Here is a 19,346-nt window from a genome sequence, read left to right on the forward strand (position 1 = left end):
ATTTCTGAATGTTGTACAGCAATGAAACATCACAAATAGTAATTGTTGGAGTTTTTATAGATTCACAAACCTATATTACTCAGCATTTTTGAGCAATATTGCTGTTTTTAGTAATACTTTGAAATACATTCTTTCATAATACATCAAAGAATTTGGAAATATTTACCTGTTCCTTAGCGAATTTTCTCAAACATGCCTTATGACCTTGGACTAAGGTTTCCTTGCATAAACCAACTCCCTGATTCCTGGCCCTGCTTTAATGACGCAAGCCCAAAGTGCAGTAAAGAAAGTGCTTTGGTAAAAAAGTATTATGGATTTGATGTAACTTAGTGCCTTAATGAAATTAAAACTGCTTGAGCAGCTGATCAACTGATACGAATGTGGTTAGGCCCATGGTTAGGCCTACTGTTAAATAACATATTTGTATGTATGAAATGGTCTTCGTTTATTTTCATACGTGACTTCGGAGCGTACTCCTAGTTTTATATTCAGGACTACATAACTAACAAAGCGTGTATTTTATAGCCCTTACAATATGATAATAAAGTTCCAATTTTGCCACAAAAGAGACCAGATATAAATTTTAATATGGGCAAGATGAAAATCTCGCTACGCCAATGAACCATTTGATATTCCTCTTTGCTCGAGGCAAAGTCAAACTGCACAAAACGGCTGGCAGGTTACCAAGTCAAACCCGTTTAAAGTCAAATCAAAGACAATAAAATAAAGGCACGTTGTTTGCACAGCTTTTAGAAGTCTATGAATGATTCAGCCCGTGTGTTTGTTTTAGCTTTCTTTGGTCTGCCGATGGCTTTGAAACTTGTTTACAGGTTGAATAAAAATGGCCACTACAGGAGAAATGGATTGTAATAGAATGAAATGATTTTTAGATAATTGATAAAACAGTCAACATTCATAGTTTCAAGCTCATCTTTGGTTGGTTTTTGTCATTTAAGGGTGATTGCGGACATTTTCCATCATTACATGAAAAGCTTACTCTTTTCAATCGTTATTTGATTACATAAATTTTAATTAATATCAGACCTCTCTTAAATAGACGTATTTTGAAAATATGGAGGCCTTTGGTAGAAACATAGGTATAAGATAAAATCAGAGTTTATTGGTATAAAACAAAAACGTGATACATTGTAACTACCAGGTATATCTACAAACATTTATGATGCAAATTAAAATTACCAAATTTTTAAATAATAGTGCATTTTTTATAAAAATAAACTCCTTTAAGAAAATGTTTAACTAATGTATAGATTAGATCGAATCGAAAATTAAACGATACTTCAATCTGTGAAACTCATTACACATAAACTCTAACAGATAAAATAATTCAAACAAAAACACTTTTACCAATTTTCATTAGTGTTATCAAGGGTCTCTTCTTACTCTGTAGTGTGACAATTACATAGTTGCCGATAGTCTGTGTTGTCGGGGACATGAAAAGACTTGTGGGTAATTTACAATTAGCCCAATCAAAAACAAGTCAAACAACACTGCCAACCTTGAAACTAAAAATATCGTTGTTGACAATGATTATGATTATGTATAGGTTCAGTTAAGAGAATAATTTACAATTTTAATTGTTTCGTACAATTAAAATGTTTGCAATTATGTTATTACTTAAATCTGCCGTGAATTGTATGTTTAAAATGCTTAGCCAAATTAAAAAAAATATATTTTGTTTATAAAACGAAGAAAACCAACTTGAATTGAGAAGTTGACAATATTGTGTTTTGTTTCGGAGTCCAGTTTTATATCCGTAGTATGCTCAAGAGGGCTGTTTTGATATAAAACCGAATCGAAACTTGAACTTACCTTTTATAAGCGTTGTCAGTTTACGTGAAAAAAGGTGGTAAAATCTTGGCTGTTTTGATTTAAATACAGCTATGTATGTGTCCATTAGCACGATAAATCGAGTAAAAATAATTCGATTTTGATGAAATTTGGTACAATCGCAAATAGCATAAACCTATGTTTATTCGAACGTGAACCAATGCGATCGGGCTACAGAAACTGGGTTGGTTTGGGGGAGGGGTATATGGGGTAAAATTGGGGGTCCACAATTATTTCCTTACTATACACTTTATAAATTAAAAAAAATCAAATAATTTACTATGTTGAAGCGTTCATGTTTGTCAAATGGTTACCTGGAAAATTTATACTAAAGATAATATTTAAAAAAATCGCACTTTATAACATTTCTTTAAGCAGCAAACGCATACCTAAGTACAAATTAAAATTAATGTTATTTTAATAGCGAATAAATCTGACAAAGGAAATACTTTAGTGGAAATCCGATCAGGCAAATAATGTAAAATCCCTCATCTGCTGCGGCGGGGGTTTATTCAATCGCTGACAGCAGTTTGATATTGAAGTTTTTAACGGTGGAAAGGTGAAACGAATTCAGCATCTTCAACGTAAGGCAATAGACCTCACCTATTTACACTTCTTGAGTTCTTGATAATACATATGGAACATTCTGAACGTTTTTGTTCCAACCCTTAAACATTGGGGTGCATTTAGAATCTGTCAACCAGTGCTTTGAATGGAAAGTTCGTCAAAACAGTTGTGGCGTAACAAAATTTAAACATTAAAATTTTAAAATAAAAATTAAAAGGACACTTGACATATTATTTATAACACTAAATATATTAGGGAACGATACATGTTGATGGTGCAACTAACATGTGTAATTAAGAGTATCACTCATTCATAGCAACATTAAAACACATGTTTAAATAAACTTGCATTGCAATCCTTGGAACATAAGGTAGAAATATCGTTCTAGGATAATATTTTAAATAACAACGACCCACGATAGTGTCTATTTGGATTATGATCTTCTTTTAATCAGTCAAAAAGCTAGACGATGGTACTTTAAAAAAGCAACCCTATTTTTTTTAATTTTACTGAAAGCAAATAGTTATTACCATACCAAATCTAGCCTTCTTGGCTAGATTTGGTCTGAAGTTGTTTTTTTTATTTGAACCCTAATAAGTACCTACGGCTTATAAATAATTGATTTAACTTCAAGAATAGGAGTTTAAGAGTGGTTTACCCCCTAATTTATTCAATTATTATTATTATTGTTTTTATTATTAATATTAAAGTTTATAAAATGTAAAAACAATGTTTTTTTTTTATTAAAACGTTGTTAGGGTTTCCAGAAAAACACAATAGACAATGAAATGACAATCTTAAGGGTTTTACGTTGATTAAACCGTAACCAAAAACATCAAAAGTTTTGATTGTTGAAGTTCTGAGAACAAAACCACATTTGGTAATGATACCTGTCAAGAACCAGGGAACTTTACAACAGAAAGTTGATCAAACATTTTCTATTAATCAGCTGTTCGCCGAATAGAAAGACCAAAAATATTGTCTACCCACTAGCATTAATATAACAGCAATAATAAAGAATCGGTTATCCTTTGTACTATATGTGTTTCATTAGTTGTCGTACGTATTTTAATTTAGTTATAAGCACTTCATATACAATAAGACAATTAAACGTTACGGTACTTAAATTATAAATCGTCAAAGGCAAGACGTCTGCCGGGTTCAGCTAGTACCAAATAAGAAACTATGTCGAATGTTTTATAGTATTTAAAGCTTTAATTCTCAAGTGTTATAGAATCTTAGTATAACCAATGACTATTATAACTCGATATGAACACCATTAGTGGACCGGCATAAATCTAAGTGAAATTTGACCTCTTCCCAGGTTTTGGTCAGTACTTCAGGGGATATAAACGGTGCCATTTAATGTGACATGTTAGATGAGTATTTCCCCATAGTTTGATGAAATTGAGATGGGGAATGGCCCTGTCTATTTTAAACAGGATGGAGTGCCGCCACACTACAGTTTGCGTGTGCGAGAAGCGCTGGATACTCGTTTCGACGAATGGTGGATTGGCAGGGAAGGGCCCATCCAGTGGCCTGGAGTCCAGATATGACTCCTCTGGACTTTTTCCTTTGGGAAAAAGAATTATGTCTACTAGGTGCAGATTCGGGATCTGAATCACATCCGACAGAGAATAGTCGCATGTGTTGGTGCAACATCCCTTGAAGTACTGACCAATACATGGGAAGAGGTCAAATTTCGCTTAGATTTATGCCGGGTCACTAATGGTGCTCATGTCAAGTTATACTAAGTTTCTAATCAAACTTGAGAGAATTTAAGCTTTAAATAAATGTATAAAACATTCAACCTAGTCTCTTATTTGGTATCAGTATTTGCCTTTAAAATGTTTCAGTTCTTTTTCGGAAACCCGGTATATAATTTAGAATAATTAGAGTAAATAAAAATTCTTACAGAGTTTGGTATACATTGTGTAGTTAGGTCCCTACCAAAAATCCTAAATATAACACTTAAAGTTTTAATATCACTGGGATGGTGGGTTGACTTTGGATATCAATGGTATCACGGGAATTTTAATTTTATTAGAATCCAAACAAATTACACACTTAAATAATAATGCTTTAATACAATTCAATAACCTTAAAAAAATCAAAAGTACAGTCTCTTGAGTGCAATTTTCTGAGTGTTGTTTGTTCATTTCCTAACTTTAAATATTTAAGGAATTCGACACTTGAAAGATAATTCGCAGTTTAAGTGCAACCGTGCGACTCACTCAAAAGGTTTATAGTGAAAAATGCCGATGAATACTTTTAAAGGTATGTCATGTACTAGAGATAACTAGTATCATGACTCAAGAAGTTTACAGTTTTAGCAATGTTTGTCCTAAAGTAAGTTTATTGTATTTAGTAACACTGTTTTAATTAAATTGACCACTTATTGTTAAGTGCGATCTTTACAACAGGGTTTCCTTATTTTTGGCCTTTACTACACTGGTTTCAACTCATTAACCTTTTGTTCTTGAACTATAAGCTTGGAAAATGAATCGTTTTGCGTAACAATATCGTAATATAGCTGTTGTCAACAATATACAGTGTCAGTTAACAATGAATGCAAAGCGAAGAATTAAGCCTGCGTTTTACAATTGACTTTGGATACTGTAGTAGACTTCTCATCGTACCGTGAAATCGTATGCTTGTTTTGATGTCTTCTGGCCCGGTTACGTTTGAGAGCACTTGCGTTGACTAAATGTTCTTTAGATTATGAATCTCTTAAGGCTCCGATATATTTGGTTAAACTAGTTTGTGAGCCTTATTAACGGAATATACTAATTAAAAAAATCAGATTATATTTAGTTTAAAAACATCAAAGAAGTTGAAGAATTTACGAATTAAAACGAAGTGGGCATCGAGTATAATGATGAGCAATAAAATGTCCACCAAACCCCCGATTGAGAATTGGACATTTTAAGATTAGGTAAAGCGATGTTTTTCCTGAAGATTGAAAACTCGGGCGGTCAAAAACATCGATATATGTAAAACATAGCATAAACAGTTGTCCAGATCGTTTTAGTGTTCGGATCTTTGACCTATTTAGAAAATTTCGTCCACTATAAACTCAAATACCTCTGCCACAGCAAACCTGCAGACTAAGCGAATTTATATTTGTCTGATTGGATTTTTACTCAAATATTTCCTGGAAATTTACAGATTTATGAAAGAACTACATTAAGTTTAGTGAGTATTAATGATTGTTATGTTTGCTGCAACTGGAATGGTAAAAAATGTGTGATTTAGTAAAATGTTGATTGCTTAGGATGAAATAAATAAATTTTCCAAATTAAATCCCTACAATCTATATATTACTTATTTAATACGCAAGCAGGTTTTTTGTGACAATTACTCCTCCCAAACTACTGAACCGATTAACATGTTTTTGGTGTCTTTGGAAAGAGCGTAACGTGAAGATGTGCAGGAAACTTTTTTTTTTTTTTTGGGAAATAGTTAGTGAGTGAGGCCCTGGGGCCCTTTAAAGTTTCATATTTCTCCATCAGATTAACATGGGAAACAAATATTGTTATGAAACTCCAGCTGTTGTCAGAAATTAAAAGTGAGAAGAAGAGCATAATTATGTTGATTTTAAACAGTCAATAAGTTTGCTAATTTAACAGTTTGCCACAAACATTTACAGAATTGGTTGAAATGAAATATTTACAATTTGAATTTTGGTTAATATTACAATGGGAAAAAGCGGGAGACCCTGGATAATTTGATATACTAAAAAGAAAACTGAATCAACATACTGTGTTGATCATTGAAAGAGCCGAAATCTTTTAAAGTCATCAGAAATTATGACTGTTATTCGTTTTAAAATAACGCCTGTAATACTTAGTAATTGCTCGAATTCGAGCAACCGGTACACTAGTAATATTTTAATCCATAAACATGCCACCAACAACAGTTTATTTATTCTCCATATAAATAACATAGAAATTTTAAATTTAACTATTGTGGGATTTTCTCAGTAACAGTTAGGTATACAATAACGCTTCAATATATGTACTAAAATAATCCTTTAGTAAAATCCTTTTAGCTCTGCAAAATTATTTGGAAGAAATTGCAAAATTGTAATATTTAAACAAGAAATTAATAAAAACACCATTCATAATAAACCAAATGAACCAAATGAATGATGTTGGTTTATTATAATGTATAATATTATATTATATTGTTTGTTGTTTTCATTAATAAATTAATTTTGTAATATTTATTGTGTATTGTAATATTTGTAATATGTGTTTTGTAATATTTGTATATTTGTTGCAATATTTGAATGTGCAAATTTTGTATTTTTCAATTATTTTACGGTGGTGAAAATAGGAAACTAATTTTTACCGCTTTAAATCCCGTGCCCAACCCCGTTCCCATAGCCCGATCTAAATAAATGTAGGTCAACAACACGTTTGTACACAATTTAATCAAAATCGGATGATTTTTGCTCGAGTTATAGCGGCAACGGACACACACAATTCATATGTCCGAATTTGAATGGATGGTGTTTTATTGTCTCTGGGGGTATCAAAATGAAGAAGTACATTGGTACCCGGATCTACAGTAGGTCTTACCATGATACCTACTTCCTTAATAGCTTGCCTAATAGCTTATTCCCTATATGGGAAATTCGCAAAACTGGAGGAAATAAGTGAAAGTTTTCAAATTCAAGCTTCAACTTTGAAACACAAAGGAATACGTTAATCCTTAACCAATTTGTTTGTCCACCTTTAATCAAGCCTGGACTCAACATAGCTACACTCACTTCCAATTACTGTAGACCTTGTGACGTCACCTTTGTTACATTAAGGTGACGTGACTCGTGGATTGATTAAACAAGTTAATCAACAAAACAATCAGCATTCGGACACTCAAGTAGTAATCCAATATAAGTTGAGACAGGGTCTGGTCTGATAAAGGGAGGTTTTCATTTTGAAAAGTTGGGGGGTTTGTGTCTGACGGCATTGGTGCATAAAATTAGAGGTTTAAGTTTGATTTTAGGTATTTTAAAGGTTCCAATGTGTATTTATTTTCTACAATGTGCATATTTGAGGTTTTCCATCGTAAGTGTGACATGTTTTTATATATAAAGCAGAATTGTATATTATAAGTTACAGTTAGGTAAGCTGCATGGGAAAAAATACACGTGTTATCCATGGTGGAAGGAAAATCCACCATGCGTGTTATCAGGAATAAATATAGTTATTTTATATTCACATATTCCGTAGGCATTTATGGTGAATTATTGATTTTATTTTTTATTTTTTCATTGTTATGAAGGCATAGTTAACATTGTTTTTTTTAAAGTGTTTGTTTCGGACGTTTGTTTATTTTTTTATTAACGATTTGATAAATTGCGACAAATTATGATTTAAATTCTAAATTGTTTATCCGTTATGAAAGATTTGCCTATTATATAATTATGTAAGTTCAATTCTTGGTATGCGAACCTTGGAATGTGTTAGTCAGCTGATATTTAACACGCAACAATATTCAATTGCAGTGTTAGTTTAAACATTTCCATAGTTTCTGACACATCTAAACCTGAAACGGACAGTTAGTTAACTGTTGGTTGTAATTGAGATGAAACAATGCGATTTTCAACAACAGAATCATAAACTTGCTTGATTTCCAAATTAGGACATTATATAGTTCTGTGATTAAAATACGTTTGTGTTTTATTTATTTAAATGATTTCACAAAAACTAAGTTTAGTTAAACTATGTTTATATTTTAATGTTAAGAGCATTAGACAATTTGATTCATCATAAAACTAGAGGACCCATGCTGCTCCGCAGCGTTAAAATAAATATCATATCCGAGAAAAAATGTAACTTATTATTTTTGATTGAGTAATACAGTATCTTGGACTTAACTGATTCAAATGACCAGTAGCTCAAATTAAAGCCTATAATTTACTGATTATTTTGAGTCTAAAACCTATAAAATAATAAACAACACTGGAGCTATTGATTTTTAATCATAGAAAAACCTTATAAAAAATAATTTTATGTTGGTTGTTCACCTCGTGTTTGCTTGAAACTCGTTAGATTTAAATAACTAAAAACAAATTTTATAAATATATAAGATTACAAACATAACTTTCAAGATAGATGAAAATACTAGGTCAAAAGTTGAATGGTTTGAGTTGTGGCAACCTGTGACTTTAATTAAATCCAAAAACAAAGACAAAATCAGCAACATTTATCATCTGCTCGACTCCTCTTAAAGGTAATTGCTTTTTAAACAATAAAGTACAGCTTGATAAACAGTGTAGGTATCCGAGATACATTTTGTTAACAACTGCTATGGAAAGAGATAGTTTGAATTAATTATGGAAGGTATAAATAAATAAAATCATGCATCACTTCTACCGATTGAGAAATGCAATCAATTGATTGATCGAAGTTGTGGTTATATTCTTATATTTAAATTACAGAAATTGGAATTAAATTGGTTTTTAGCTATCAAAAATATCAAAAGTAGTGTTCCGAAGGTATTAAACCATAACGTTGGTGACTCATAAATGATCAAAATGATTCATTTTTTTTTAGAGTTGACAGAAGAACAGTCGATATACTGTATTATTTATATTAATAAAAATTTTAAATTATTGTTTAACTTATTAACCAATAAAACACTTCAAGCACAGACTATGGAATAGTAATCTATAGTCTGTGCTTCAAGACTTATAAATGAAAATTCAATGTTTAATTTTTTTGTTCAAACTGTGTATAAAACAAATGTATGTAATTTACCAAACATAGAAACATATAATATTCTAAGTCACAATAAACAACTAAACTGTCTACATTTATCATCAAGATGTGTTTTTATTTTCCGCTTCGCAACTTTTGAAAGTAATGTCCCTATTGGAATAAGGTAAGTTTGATTTGTTATACATGCTTTGTAGATATCGTTGGTTTTTAGAATGTATTCGTGTAAAATTAAATTTTGCCAATAATATTTTTAACTACACTTATACACACTTAAAATATTCATAATCTGTTATGTAACACAGATTTTGGTGAGTCTAGAAAATATATTTATTTCACATTAATATAATTTGAAAATATGCATAAATTAAGTTGAATCTCATTGTTATAGAACCGTATAACAACGGTGTTAATTTTAAATTAATTAAGACATTATCAATTTTTAGAATCAAATATACGATAACAATCTAAGAACAAAATATCCATTTTAACTGAAAAAAAAAAACTGTGTCTTATATTGTTCTTGCATTATCAAGTGTTTGTTGTGCATTTGCATGATACACATAATTCTGTGAACTAAAATACCCACTGTAAGATCTACGAAAGTAAAAAATCATACTACCATAATAAGAAGTACTATATTAATACAAATATCGAGGGTTTATGTACTCGTACAAGTAATGGCGCCAAAACTCTAACAAGAAGTTTGATGGACAAAAACAAGAACAAAACAAACAGAAAACACAAACACACTTCTTTAATGGAGCTATAACAATGTTTCCCTCTAGATGTTATAACAGTGTAGTTCCTGTATCAACAATAACTTGTTATAACTGGTGTGTCTAAAGAGGAAGCCAGATTCTTACAACTTTTAAAACGAAACAAAATATTTCACTTATTTTTATATTTTTATTTGAACTAGAAAAATCACAATATCAATCAACAATCACAATATTCGACCTTTCAACTGTTTTTCGAATGAACGTTCAAATATTTAAATTATTATAATTTGTATCTAAATTATATTTGTGATTTGTTTTAAAAATAAAAATATATATTTTGATAAAATAAATAAATCTAACATCAGCTAACATTGGTAGTTGGTACTAAACAGCTGATTGGAATATGAACAAATGTAATTAATTATTCAATGATAATTTTAAGAGATTCCATTGTTGAGTCAGCTGATATTTGTTTATTTTAAGGAGGTTGCCAATTTATTTTTAAATAGTTAATCAGTAAAATAATAATTTTTCAGAGCTTTGAACGTATAATTACTACTGTTTTGGATATCAAACTTCTACCCAGTTTTCGAGCAAAAATAAAGGAAGGAATAAACAAACCTTGACATACAAATAAATTTAAACTGCGTTTTAAAATTGGAGGATAAATGTATACTTCATTATGAAATGTAAATGTTTGCCTCGAATTTTTAAATCTGTATGTTATATTCAAGAAATGAAACTACTGGTCAAAAACGGTACCACATTTCAAAGGAAAATTGAGGTGATATTCAAGGGTAAAATATAAGGGTAAGTTCAAAGGTGGGTGTAAATCCAGGAAAAACGGTCCTCCCCTCCGCTTAGAGTGTAGAATGGTTTGAATTTGGGGTTCACGTTACAGTATGTTACTTATTGCATGAATTATAACTCATTTTATTTCAAAACACTTCAAAACAAGAATTTATTCATTTTTATCTTATTATGGGATAGAAATTGGTTTTACAATTTTGACTCTAAAGACAACATTTTGCAATTTCTTTCCAAACCATTCTGTAAAGCTTAAAAAACAGTAATTATGATTATCGACTATTTTTGCGCTTAATAACTAAGGAGAAAAAACTGAGAATTTAAAATTATTATGTTATTCTTATAAAAAATTTATTAAACTGTTATTATTTGTTTATGATTATATTTTGATTAAATTTGGTAAAACTATTTTAAACTGTTCCAATGAATACAAAAAAAAAGTTTTTGTATTCATTGACTGTACTAAGCTATTAACATATCAATTTCACTAAAACACTTTATTACCTCCCCTCCGGCAGCAAACCTACAAACAGCAGCAGTAATTGTTAGAACTAATGTTATTTAAATCTAAAATAAATATAATATTTTAAGGAGACATTTCAGTGACAACCCAATCAGAAAAATTGAAATTCTCTAAGGGTGTAGGTTTGTTGCGGCGGGGGCAATACTTCTACTAGTAGGCGTAATAAGTAATGAATTTGGAGATAAAAATCACACAGATAAGGAATCATAAATATGGTTGTGGATTTTAGGTCCTGCTTATCTTTTGATTCCTAAACACTTCAAACACCTTTTCTGTCGTCTAAACTAATCAGCCTGTATTCAGCAGACTAATAAGGAACGAGCGAAAAGTTCGAAGTTAATTAAAGATGTATTGTTTAAGTTTGAACGATGCAGAAATTGTTCTTGATGTCAAAACTATCTGGCTCTTAACATTAGTTAAGATTGTCTGCAAAGTTGATGTGCTGGAATAAATTCGGCTGTGATAATGATGTTAGTTTTGGAAAACTTGACAGAAATAGATTTAAATTGATTTTAAGTGGCCACAAGAGATTAGTAATTACATTATTAGCAAAATATTAAAAAATAAAAAGAATGGGAAAATATGTACACTTTTCTTATTATATATGTTATACTGTATTTGACTATAATTTGTATTTAATTTGCTAAGCGAAAATAAATTGGCCAGTAAGGACAAATAAAAACCAAATATTCTTTCTCATTCGGATACAAACTCAAAATTGACAAATATCATATTTAACAATGAGAACATACATACTCGTAGTATTCCTTAGATAAATAGAGTATTCTATATTCCTTTAAATACTCGGAAACACTGTAGTAGTCTGTAAAAGGCACAACTTTAAAACAAATTTGTCTATTAGGCAAATAAGATGGAATGAAAGGAAATTAAGATCTTTTTTTGACGTGAATAGAAGATTTTTACGCTGTATTTTTTTTAAGAAATAGTAAAAAAGAACAGTTTTTTTATTGGCATCATGCATAAGTTGAAGCAATATCATACCCAACCATGAGTAAAATACAATTTTAGATATAAATATAAGGTAATGTAGGGACATACATTGTAATCGGTTTGTAATCAGTGTCTATATCACGCAGGGTGGTTATCAGTAGCACGTACACGTTTAGTTGTAACGATTAGAACGTGATGATTACCTTCAACTTGGATAACTCTTGACATATGGAACCATCTGCTAAGAGGAGGTTTTGGAAATCAACCGATGGAAATTCTTTAACAATTTCTTTCATATGGGAATTTTTTAGTACCCTTCTTGACACCCAAGAACGTTTTGGAGAAGTTTAGGATGAAAATCTAAACTGGGATGGATATATTTCCACCAATATTAAACAATCTTTTATTTTATATTTATAACATTTTTATTTTTTATTTGAATTCTATATTTTGTAAAAACATTAGTTACACCTTATTATTTCGTACTCTTTATTTTCCTCTGGTTGATTCAAGACTCCTGTGTACTCCTATAAAAAATATCTTACTTCTCTATGACAAATCTTATAATTCAATTTGAGCTAAATCAGACATATTTGCTTCCCCATCTCATAATAGTTATGTTCATACTATCAATGTTTCAATTAATATAACAATTTGAAGGTATTTTGAGTGGGTAATTGCACATCGCAATGTTTACTATGTTTTTATTTATTAATTTTTTTGCTTATGTTTTATTATTATTGTCAGTTTTTTAGAGGTCAACTGTAAGAAACGACCGCACGGTCCTAAATTCGCCTCAATAAAGAAGGATTTTCATTAATTCAAAAAACCAATTCTCAATAATATCCTCGTTTGCATTTATTAGAGTGAACTTACTTATTTTCGAAGTTAGGTCAAACTGTTGCTCATAAAATTAAATTTTATTAGAATCTCTGTGACTTAACAGAATACTTGTAATAAACTTTCTCTTGTTAGCCTATCCATGATTTTAACAGGTATCACTCGCAATTATGGTTTTCTTCTCAATCCTTCAACGATCATAACTTAATTTATTTTAGACGTAATAAAACCCCCATCATATTTTTATTTATTTATCCACTTATGAATTTATGATAAATTCTTCCATTGCATAAGTCAAAGATGAAGATTTTAAAATTTTCGCTCAGAAGCATGCTATGATCAATTAGATAAGAAAATTCCTATTCGATAATTTGATTTTCTTCATTCGTTCGAGTTAATTATTCCATAGATAAAACATACTCCCTGTAGTTATAATGATTATTTACGCATTATACATCTACAGGGTTTTATCCATATTTACTCTTTTACTGGGAGCCTTCTATATTTCAGGTCTAAATATTTACAGTAGTGCAACATACGTTGCGTCGCCTTCTACTTAGGCGTTAAACTGAACCTTCGATGATTATCCTACTAATATTATAAATGAGAAAGTTTGGATGTATGGATGTATGGATGTATGTTTGTGACAAGTGAACGCGAAAAATACTGGTCGGATTGGGCTGAAATTTGGCATGATGATAGCTCACATTCCCGATTAACATATAGGCATATTCTTATTTCAAAAATCCTTTCGGGCTCCGCCCCAGTGGCTCTGGAGTTTCCCATGTTAACCTTATGAGAAATGGAATTATTGAATCTTAACAGATGTTTCAATTAAACAAGTTGGTTCTGTTCTATGATGTTCAATAGCATTAAAGTTACAAGGATTACCAACAGGGTGCAGCACTATTATTTCTTTTACATTTATGACAACAGCTAATTTTCAACCAAAAGGTGAGTTAGCGTAGCGAACGTGCTAACCTGAAGGCAAGTGAGCGCAGCGAACGAGCTCCAACCTAAAGGTGAGTGAGCGTAGCGAACAAACTTCAACCAGGACGTGATTGAGCCATGCGAACGAGATAATCTTGAAAATTAAGAAGTTAAACGGGGCAAAGCCCGCGGGTTACAGCTAGTAAATTATATATATCATTACATATTTTTACACTTCTAATAACTTAACGAATGATTTAATGTGATTATTCAAAATTATTATATTTGAAAAAATATTGAACATATTGCATGGAGGGAAGGTGAAGTAAACATAGTGTTTTAGTTTTAAAACATTTTTACTTGATAAAATTCTGATTTTAAGTTAATTAATCACCTCTATGTTTATATCATTGTTTAACCCACGTAAAAAACGTATTTAGGTTCATAAAAAATCTTTGGGTGTATGTAAACCAATTAATAATCTTTTTACATAAATTAAAATACTGTATTATAATTTACTTAATAGTTAATACCTATAGAATACTTACAATTTTGTGAAAATTGGATTTAGGTTCTGGAGGTGTGTCTAAATTTGGTAAGTTCTAGGGTATTAACTTTGATACATGTATTCTAATGTACAGAATTGGGTAAGCATTTTTAACATATGGTCTGTGCATATTTATGTGTTTCTGTGTTCTGTAAATATGGATTTCTTACTTGTTCATTTTGTAGTTTAATTCCTCGTCCAACTACCTACATTACTATTATTATGGATTAGTAATGTCACCGAATAAACAAATACCTAACCTTGGTCTTCTGTAATGTTTATTTAGTCTATGTTAATAGGAAGCTGTGTAGTCAGGTATACATGCCATAGTTTGTGTATACTATACGACCTTATCATCATGTATACAACTATGTATAATATACACTACATACTTCACCAGATAAAGAGGGTTTCTCTTTACAAAGTCCTTTACAATAACTTATGTATTTATACGTTTTCTCCTAAAACATCATAGTTGAGGGTTTTTACTGGGTAGTTTTAGGTAAATAATAAAAGGGGTAAAAAGTTTTGAAAAGTTGTAGGATCGAATGAACTTTTAAATACAAATTTTGTTCAGAGTTTAGATCTTCTTTTGCAGAGATAAGCTTATATATTTTTTTTTACTTCATTATTGGGCATAGAGCCTATAAACTCTAAATAAGCTCCGAATCACTAGTTCACGGTGTTACAAAATAGTTCAATGTCAAATTTGCGATCAGCTGGATTTGAACCTGGGACCTTGCCAGAAAAGTATTTACCCTATCAAACTCAGACATTTACGCCTGTAATAGTCATTAACCTCACATTACATGCCTTTAGGTCATGGCAGGGTATAAGCTTTTTAGATTAAAATAATTTATTTCCCTCCCCTATCCGACCATAGCTGATAAAAATTAAAACTTAACACACAAAAGTAACGTACATTTTGTGCAGTGCAAACAAGTGGAAGTATGGAATAACATTTTTATTATTCGTCGAGAGACATATTTGAGTATTAGTATGAATATGTAAAAAAATACGTTTATTAGCGAATTTCCCTATAGGGAAGTAGCTATTACCGTAGGTCTCATGGTAAGACCTAAGCCCGAGACCGATTTACTTTTTCATTTTGATGTCCCCAGAGGCCATAAACACCATTCGTTCAAATTTTTATATATCTATATATATATATATATATATGTGTCCATCCGCACGATAACTTGAGTAATTTTTGTCCAATTTTGATAAAATTTGGTTTGAAGGTGTAAGGCGGGATAAACTTGAATGAGTTCGCGAACCAGCATGATCGGACTATGGGAACGGGGGTTTATGGGGGGTTTTATGGGGTAAAAATAGGTTTTTCCCATTTTTGACCCTAAAAACACAAAATTTCACAATTACTTTTTAAACAATTTTGTAAAGCTTAAAAAAAACAAATAATTTAGTATATTGAAGCGTTATTATGCGCCTTATTGTTACGGAGAAAATTCAAAAAAAATTGTAATTTTAAAATTCCCATGTTATTCTTATGGAGAATAAGTCAACTGTTGTAGTTTGCTTGTTTATGAACATATTTTGAACAAATTTGAAAAATACATTAATTTCTTACTAAACCACAGTACCTTGTGACATTTTACATGAAAAAAAACTTTTTTACCCTCCCTGTTGCAGCAAACCTAAATACTCATTAAACTAATTCTGTTTAAATAGGGAATAAATGTGATATTTTTAAGGAGACATTTTAGTTTAAATCTAATCAGACAAATGGAAATTCGCTAAGTCTGCAGGTTTGCTGCGGCGGGGGTATCTCTTACTAATACCGAAAGGACAAAAAAATATTAATAGATTTAAGAATGCAGGAAATCCAATTACAGAATGTGCTCCCATTTTAAGGAAATAGCTGAGGATTCGACATTAGTCATCATTTAAAAGTCCATTCCTAGTCCGAGACGATGTCGAACCGGAAAAAAACCATAATTGGTACGATCCCGCGAAAGAAACACGAGTTAGGAAATTTCTCCCTGCGGTTGCGACGAAAGGGAAATTTCGTTCTGCAACTTGAACACCGCCGCGACCAACCTGCTTCAGTCCTTGTCGTGCCTACATGCGGACCGTACACACGCTGCGCCCTATCGTAAATCCCGAGAACTACGTTGATGTCGCAGTCAGTGCATAACCTATAAATTAATTGTGTTATTAATTTATTGTTTTTAACTTTTTTGTGTTAATCCAGTGCAACCAAACGGCTTTTCCGAAGTGCTCGTCACTTTTGTAAGTACTATAAGTTGAACTGTTTACTTTTAATTTAATCTGACCCATCTATCAGGAAGGTCGAAATGTTGTAAACAATTCTAACCTAATTTCCGTTTGCGTCCGTCCCACTTTGAAACTTTGTGTAGGCTACCTATGACAGTTTTATAACTTTGTTGAATTTACTGCAACTGTTTTCTTGCAGTTGTAGTTCTAGTATTGTTGTGTTTTTGTGTTTTAGCTCTTAGTGAGTCAGACTGCATATAAAGCTATTTTCAGTTAAAGGGCGTCAACACATTATTGGCTGAAAGAACCTTTGTTGATTCGTTGATTGTTGCTTAATTAATTCATTGTTGGCATCCGAGGAGAATTTCACTGCCAGGTTTCTGAAGATGAAGATCAAAGCTATGCGGAAAATCAATAACTTGCGTTTAATAATGAAACTCGTAGATTTGCCATATCGTTTTAATTATAAGTATAAAAACGTATCTATTTTCGTTACACTTCGATTACAATCCATCCTAAGTAACAGTGTGTAGCCTATTTGCTGTAATCATAATGCATTTTGATAGCGTAAAGTTATGACTCACCAACTAAGTGACTTATTCACGTTATTTTAATAATTTAGTACGGCATATGCAATCATGTGATCCACACATACAAGATTAGCAGATTAATCAATTATTCAAAACGTATACTTAGCTACAGTAATCAAAATTAATCTACATAACAATAATTAATTATAAGGCCATATCTGAGTTGTTATTTCGTTCTCGGTTAACTTATGTGTTTTGTGGTAATTTGGTGTCCTTAAGTTGCAAATGTGGGATGCTTCGGCTTTTTTTTGCTGGCCTTGGGCCTTGGTAACCTGAGGAATGATACAGGAAACTGATTACGGATAACATGACAGGCTCGTTTAGAGGGAAATCATAAATTTACCACTGTTGTGCAAAGTCCATAATCGTCAATTTGAATTCTATTCACCTCAATCGCGGTTAATACGTAGGCATACCTATTATCATCGACTTTTACCCAATAGAAGGACGATATGTTATCGCTTCTGAACATTGGATTAATGAATGTGAAAGTATTATATCAACAAACTAAACGCTATACTGTAATGAATTATTTTACAGATTTATGTAGGGTCTAGTAGTTTAGAGTTCTCAACGTAGCGATTCAAGTCTCTTAATTTTATGAACATGACTGGTAGCATTACGTATATTATCGATCACAATTATTGGTACAGGGTTTTGAATTAAAACTTTAACCGTTTAACCATAAGGGGTCTACAATGTCTAGTGAACAAAATTAATTTTTGTGTTCTTTATAGAAAATGTGTACTGGAGAATATTTATTTTGATTGTTCTAAGACATCACAGTAATTTATTAGAATTTTTTGAAAAATACCTGAATCAAACTAGCTGGTGTTAGTTTAACGATAAATAAAATATCGATAAAAAATCCTTGAATTAAATTTAAACGACAAAATCGTGAACTGTCTCAGAAAGTTTTAGCGTTCAAATTTCATCCATATAGCTTTTATTTTGCTATATTTTTTGAAGATTTTGAAATCGCCTCAACTAAATAGTGTGTTTTGTGGCGTATATCGATAATTCCCGGTACTCTGTAGTTTTGAAAGCCGGGATCGACTTAAGACATGAAGCCTTTGACAGCAGTTAACAGTATCCGAAGGCGTTTACTTTGAAACGTAGGCTAAACTTTGCCCACTAGTGTGTTGCTTATTAGCTATTGAAGCCCAAATTTGTATGATGAAATGTTTACAAGTTCTTATCTTCTGACAGGCTACTGTTACAATCACTTTATCTTCTAGGAATGATTAGGAAAACATGTTGATCTTTTCCAAAGTTGATATACTGCCAAAAGATTCCTGCTGTTTGTCCACAATGATCAGCTGTTCAATAGTGTCAATTAGTTGGCTATAAATTCAACAAGCTGTGTTGAAGCATGGATAAAACATAGTTGAAGTCGGTAAATCTGCAAAAAAGAATATTTTCTAATCTGTGACCATTATTGGTGTATACTGAAGTAAACAACCAATCTATATGGACCAGCTGCCAATTTTTTATTAAAAGAGAACGTAGTTGTGTGACCCAGTCACAGAATGCGCTAGTGTATAAAATGATATGTTATGCCTTATTTTTGTTTCTGACCAGGTTCATAACAGTTGCTATAACTCATCATAAGTCATTACCTATGTTTGACTTGGTAATGTATTTGACAGAATTTAGTAATTGAGATAAGCGCAATCTGTAGGTGGCTCACATCAACTACGTCGATTTTTATTTTTTTAAATCTGGCTATAAATTTAACATGGGGATGGAATGTCTAGTTGTATTAATAGTCATAGCCGTGATGTTATGTTTTGAACACTTTCGTAAAAGAAATTTGGTAAACAATATTAATTCTATATATTCTTTGTTCAATACTTAATAACTGTATTTTAAACTGTTATTTTTATTGATTTCATAACCACAGCTACATATATTTTCTATCAGAGGAAAGTCCAGAGTTCTTAGATAATAAACTAAATATACGGAGCCGCTCCGCTCCATTAATACAATAATTCACTCTAATTTTAAGATTAGTATTTCATCAAATTGTTTCAACGGGGAAAATAATCCTCAAGCCCATTA

At 31.2% G+C, this 19,346-nt stretch overlaps 1 protein-coding gene across 2 annotated transcripts in view; it reads left to right on the forward strand.

Annotated features, from left to right (window-relative positions):
- The first annotated feature begins 16,578 nt into the window (after positions 1-16,578).
- Positions 16,579-19,346, forward strand: part of LOC128999909 (extracellular serine/threonine protein CG31145) — a 108,993-nt gene continuing 106,225 nt past the window's right edge. For both annotated transcript variants that reach the window (XM_054426682.1, XM_054426683.1), the window contains exon 1: positions 16,579-16,710. The gene's annotated coding sequence lies outside the window, so the exon portion shown is untranslated. The remainder of the gene's footprint in view (positions 16,711-19,346) is intronic.

Source organism: Macrosteles quadrilineatus, unplaced genomic scaffold (assembly GCF_028750875.1).
Source record: "Macrosteles quadrilineatus isolate MER2022 unplaced genomic scaffold, UCM_ALF_1.0 Scaffold_8__2_contigs__length_117827958, whole genome shotgun sequence".
Taxonomy (NCBI): domain Eukaryota; kingdom Metazoa; phylum Arthropoda; class Insecta; order Hemiptera; family Cicadellidae; genus Macrosteles; species Macrosteles quadrilineatus.